This window comes from Schistocerca nitens, chromosome 4, assembly GCF_023898315.1.
Source record: "Schistocerca nitens isolate TAMUIC-IGC-003100 chromosome 4, iqSchNite1.1, whole genome shotgun sequence".
Classification (NCBI taxonomy): Eukaryota; Metazoa; Arthropoda; class Insecta; order Orthoptera; family Acrididae; genus Schistocerca; species Schistocerca nitens.
Genome location: NC_064617.1, coordinates 89,576,857 through 89,582,340, shown reverse-complemented (window position 1 = coordinate 89,582,340; position 5,484 = coordinate 89,576,857). Strand labels below are relative to the sequence as shown.

Sequence of the window (5,484 nt, the reverse complement as noted above, 5' to 3'; positions counted from 1 at the left end):
ATGCAAACAGAAGAGCGCACTAGTCGGCCACGCACGTCTGATGAATACGCCAAACGTATTCGAGATGTGTCCACAAACGGGTAGGCCAGGAACTGTAACTTCTCAAACCACGGTGTAGCGTGTTCTGAAATGATGCCCGCATATGAAGCTTTAAAGCTACAGACACTGCAGCAATTACAACCCCGCGACCATAACAGAAGTTACGAATATTCTAGTTTAATTCTGCGGGATATGGCAGAGGACACTTTTCCCGAACGACTCATCTTTTCGGAGGAAAGGACGTTTCATCCATCGGGTTAGTAAACAACCTCGTCGTAAGAATTTGGGGGGCAAAGAATCCTGATTTCGTCGTCGAGAATGAAAGACAGTCACAGAAACTGAATGTGTTTTGTGCCGTTTCTGTTCACAAAGTTTATGGATCTTTCTTTTTGGCGAAGGAAACTGACAGGAGTGTCATAATTGGACAAGCTGAAAACTGGTTGTTTCCTCAGTTCCAGGAAGATTCCAGTGATTTTATTTGTACGCATAACGGCTGCCAGCCGCATTTTCACGTTGAGTTGCGGCGTTATTTTAACAGCGTCGTCCCACGACGTTGGATTGGAAGAGGTAGAAAACTAGATATTTTTCACTGCTTTTACCGAGCGAGGTGGTGCAGTGGTTAGCACACTGGACTCGCATTCGGGAGGACGACGGTTCAATCCCGTCTCCGGCCATCCTGATTTAGGTTTTCCGTGATTTCCCTAAATCGTTTCAGGCAAATGCCGGGATGATTCCTTTGAAAGGGCACGGCCGATTTCCTTCCCAATCCTTCCCTAACCCGAGCTTGTGCTCCGTCTCTAATGACCTCGTTGTCGACGGGACGTTAAACAGTAATCACCACCACCTTTCACTGCTTTTGGCCTCCCAAACCATGACGCCAAACTCTTACGGCGTAGTCAGCGCCGGCACGCCAGTCAGGAACGGCAGAGAAGATAAGGCTGTGAGAAGAGGTCAGCCAGTCATAAGCTGACAGACTTCCCTCCAAGACGACAGCGCAACAGCAGCGGCACCTAGGTGACGACGAAGTAAGCCCCGCACCCGACTAATGGCGGCTGTGGTAGTTTATTTTCTAATTATATTTTGATTAGATTATTATGCTCTTGTGAAGATTCAGAAATCTGTTGTGAGTTTTGCGCCACTTCTTGGCGGGAAGAGCAAAGACTTTTCAAAAAATTTAAGTACTGTATGTCATGTTTTCTATGTCACCTAAAATCGTTTGAAGAAGACGTAGCGTTCTCAAGATCAAGAACGGAGTTCGCACTGCCACTTAATTTATTTGTGTCGTGATCACGTTCGATCACGACCGGATATGACACATAGCAACTACGAACAGAGAAACCTAAGGGAACAGATAGAGCTGGAAATTTTCTTTGCTATACTACACCACATATTAAAAGAAGTTGGATTTAAATCACAAACAAGGTAAATAGCAATGCGCCTTCTGCCTTAAATACGACGTTTGCCGACATGTAGTCGGTCCCTGGTAGCTGTATGAAAACTATAAAAACATCGTTATTCCTGTTGCCAGTAATAGGAGATGGATAGCACGGAAATACTTCAAGTAATATGCAGGCACTACAGCATTCGAGAGCACAATAACTTATTTAATTACTTTAGTCAGTATTGCTAACAACAGGTTGCGTACAATTTCAATTTTCTATCTATCTGGCTGTTTCCTTCAATAAAGTCCATTAACATCTTCGACATTTCATCTTAGATGCACACATAAATTCTTACATAGCACTGAAAAATAGTAATATTTTATAATAACTAATTAGTGATTGCTGACCACGCCATATACGCGTCCGCCGTCTTTAAAAAATATCACGACTGTGTTAACAGAAGAGGATTACGATTCTTCAGCTCTCAAAAAATAAGAAACACAAAATATCTCTATCGATACAATTTATGAACAATTCGTATTCCGCTCCGTGGCACGTAAGGTATTCTTTGAAATATCAGGTGGTCGCTCCCCAGCGACGATCTAAGAAATTTTTACACAGATGGGCTTTCCCAGCGACGATCTAAGAAATTTTTACACAGATGGGCTTTATGAACGTGCATGGTTAGATTATCGAATGTAAGTTTATTTAAGCTATCGAAACAGATGCTAATATTATACGGCCCACTTCGATAGCAGCTTCAGCCTTAGTCCCTTCGTTAGCCAAAGTATCGTAGGCTCTTCATTACCAACCTGTATGTAGCACAGTTAGAGATCACCAGTCACTGCAGTTCTGTTAGTAACGGTCGCTATGACCGGAAGTGTTACTTGTGTTTGTCTCTTCTGAGGAATTATTTTGTATGTCGTCCTTTCCTTGCGATACGTTTGTGTAATTGCGCTTGTGGATGGATCATGTATGAAGGAGTAAGATCAGAGTTAAGTATTTGTACTTGTCTTGTTGTAATAAACTCATTAACACGAGTTGCTTAATTGTTTGTCTAGCGAACCGAATATGCAGGATTCCTAGACACAACAACAAGGCGACGAGATGCACGAATAACGTGGTTCCGGCGATATAGGAGCAATAACATAGTGACAACCTGTTATCGTTTCGATTCCAGAGTCACCAGCTGCCACAGATTGTTTCTGTTTCGCTTTGTAGTGGGCATTTATGTTTTGCTGGCACTTTAATTCTACCTTGTCTTTTCTTTGGAGGGGTGCGTTTGCATCATCATCATCATCATCATTTAAGACTGATTATGCCTTTCAGCGTTCAGTCTGGAGCATAGCCCCCCTTATACAGTTCCTCTATGATCCCCTATTCAGTGCTAACATTGGTGCCTCTTCTGATGTTAAACCTATTACTTCAAAATCATTCTTAACCGAATCCAGGTACCTTCTCCTCGGTCTGCCCCGATTCCTCCTACCCTCTACTGCTGAATCCGTGAGTATCTTGGGTAACCTTGCTTCTCCCATGCGTGTAACATGACCCCACCATCTAAGTCTGTTCGCCCTGACTGCTACATCTATAGAGTTCATTCCCAGTTTTTCTTTGATTTCCTCATTGTGGACACCCTCCTGCCATTGTTCCCATCTACTAGTACCTGCAATCATCCTAGCTACTTTCATATCCGTAACGTCAACCTTGTTGATAAGGTAACCTGAATCCACCCAGCTTTCGCTCCCATACAACAAAGTTGGTCGAAAGATTGAACGGTGCACAGATAACTTAGTCTTGGTACTGACTTCCTTGTTGCAGAAGAGAGTAGATCGTAGCTGAGCGGTCACTGCATTAGCTTTGCTACACCTCGCTTCCAGTTCTTTCACTATGTTGCCATCCTGTGAGAATATGCCTTTCAGCGTGATTTCCCTAAATCACTCCAGGCAAATGCCGGGATGGTTCCTCTGAAAGGGCACGGCCGACTTCCTTCCCCATCCTTCCCTAATCCGATGAGACCGATGACCACGCTGTCTGGTCTCCTTCCCCAAAAAACCAACCAACCTATGCCTTTCAGCGTTCAGTCTGGAGCATAGCCCCCCTTATACAGTTCCTCTATGATCCCCTATTCAGTGCTAACATTGGTGCCTCTTCTGGTGTTAAACCTATTACTTCAAAATCATTCTTAACCGAATCCAGGTACCTTCTCCTCGGTCTGCCCCGACTTCTCCTACCCTCTACTGCTGAATCCGTGAGTCTCTTGGGTAACCTTGCTTCTCCCATGCGTGTAACATGACCCCACCATCTAAGTCTGTTCAACAACAACAACAACAACAAGGCGACGAGATGCACGAATAACGTGGTTCCTCCTATTTGGCACTCAATCCGTTTATATTTCTTTCCCACTGACATTACTTTCGTTTTGGAGATGCTAATCTTCATACCATAGTCCTTACATTTCTGATCTAGCTCTGAAATATTACTTTGCAAACTTTCAATCGAATCTGCCATCACAACTAAGTCATCCGCATATGCAAGACTGCTTATTTTGTGTTCACATATCTTAATCTCACCCAGCCAGTCTATTGTTTTCAACATATGATCCATAAATAATATGAACAACAGTGGAGATAGGTTGCAGCCTTGTCTTACCCCTGAAACTACTCTGAAACATGAACTCAATTTACCGTCAACTCTAACTGCTGCCTGACTATCCATGTAAAGACCTTTAATTGCTTGCAAAAGTTTGCCTCCTATTCCATAATCTTGTAGAACAGACAATAACTTCCTCCTAGGAACCCGGTCATATGCCTTTTCTAGATCTATAAAGCATAGATACAATTCCCTGTTCCACTCATAACACTTCTCCATTATTTGCCGTAAGCTAAAGATCTGGTCCTGACAACCTCTAAGAGGCCTAAACCCACACTGATTTTCATCCAATTGGTCCTCAACTAATACTCGCACTTTCCTTTCAACAATACCTGAGAAGATTTTACCCACAACGCTGATTAAAGAGATACCTCTGTAGTTGTTACAATCTTTTCTGTTTCCATGTTTAAAGATTGGTGTGATTACTGCTTTTGTCCAGTCTGATGGAACCTGTCCCGACTCCCAGGCCATTTCAGTTATCCTGTGTAGCCATTTAAGACCTGACATTCCACTGTATTTGATGAGTTCCGACTTAATTTCATCCACCCCAGCCGCTTTATTGCACTGCAATCTATTGACCACTTTTTCCACTTCCTCAAATGTGATCCTATTTCCATCATCATTCCTATCCCATTCTACCTCGAAATCTGAAACATTACTGATCGCATTTTCACCTACATTGAGCAACTCTTCAAAATATTCCCTCCATCTGCCCAAGGCATCCACAGGATTCACCAGCAGTTTTCCTGACCTGTCCAAAATACTTGTCATTTCCTTCTTACCTCCCTTTCGAAGACTGCTAATTACACTCCAGAATGGTTTTCCAGCAGCTTGACCCATAGTCTCCAACCTGTTTCCAAAGTCTTCCCACGATTTCTTCTTGGATGCTGCAATTATCTGTTTGGCTTTGTTTCCTTCTTCAACATAACTTTCTCTGTCTACCTGGGTTCTGGTATGTAGCCATTTTGATACGCCTTCTTTTTCCTTTTACAGGCTGCCTTGACTGTATCATTCCACCAAGCTGTTTGCTTCATCCTACTTTTACACACTACTGTTCCAAGACATTCTTTAGCCACTTCTAGTACTGTGTCCCTGTACCTTGTCCATTCCTTTTCCAATGACTGTAATTGACTACATTCAACTAACTGGTACCTTTCTGAGATCGCTGTTATGTACTTGTGTTGTGTCGATTCCCTAAGGTCTCGACACAATGAGTGGCTAGGTGCACGCGAAACTAACGCAGACGGGCGTAAATTCTGAAACAGGAGACTGGATGAAAACTATAAAGAAAAGAAGAGAGATTTTAATATACTTAACTTTAATGTAGTCTTGTTCTTGTTGAAATACATCTCTTGCATAGTAGTAAGCAATTAGCAATGATACACATGGCGCCTTGCTAGGTAGTAGCGATGGA

General features: G+C 42.9%; 1 non-coding gene across 1 annotated transcript; it reads left to right on the top strand.

The window, feature by feature from the left end:
* The first annotated feature begins 640 nt into the window (after positions 1-640).
* On the top strand, positions 641-713 carry Trnaa-cgc (transfer RNA alanine (anticodon CGC)). Its single transcript has one exon. It is a non-coding gene; the product is annotated as a tRNA-Ala (tRNA).
* Positions 714-5,484: the final 4,771 nt, after the last annotated feature.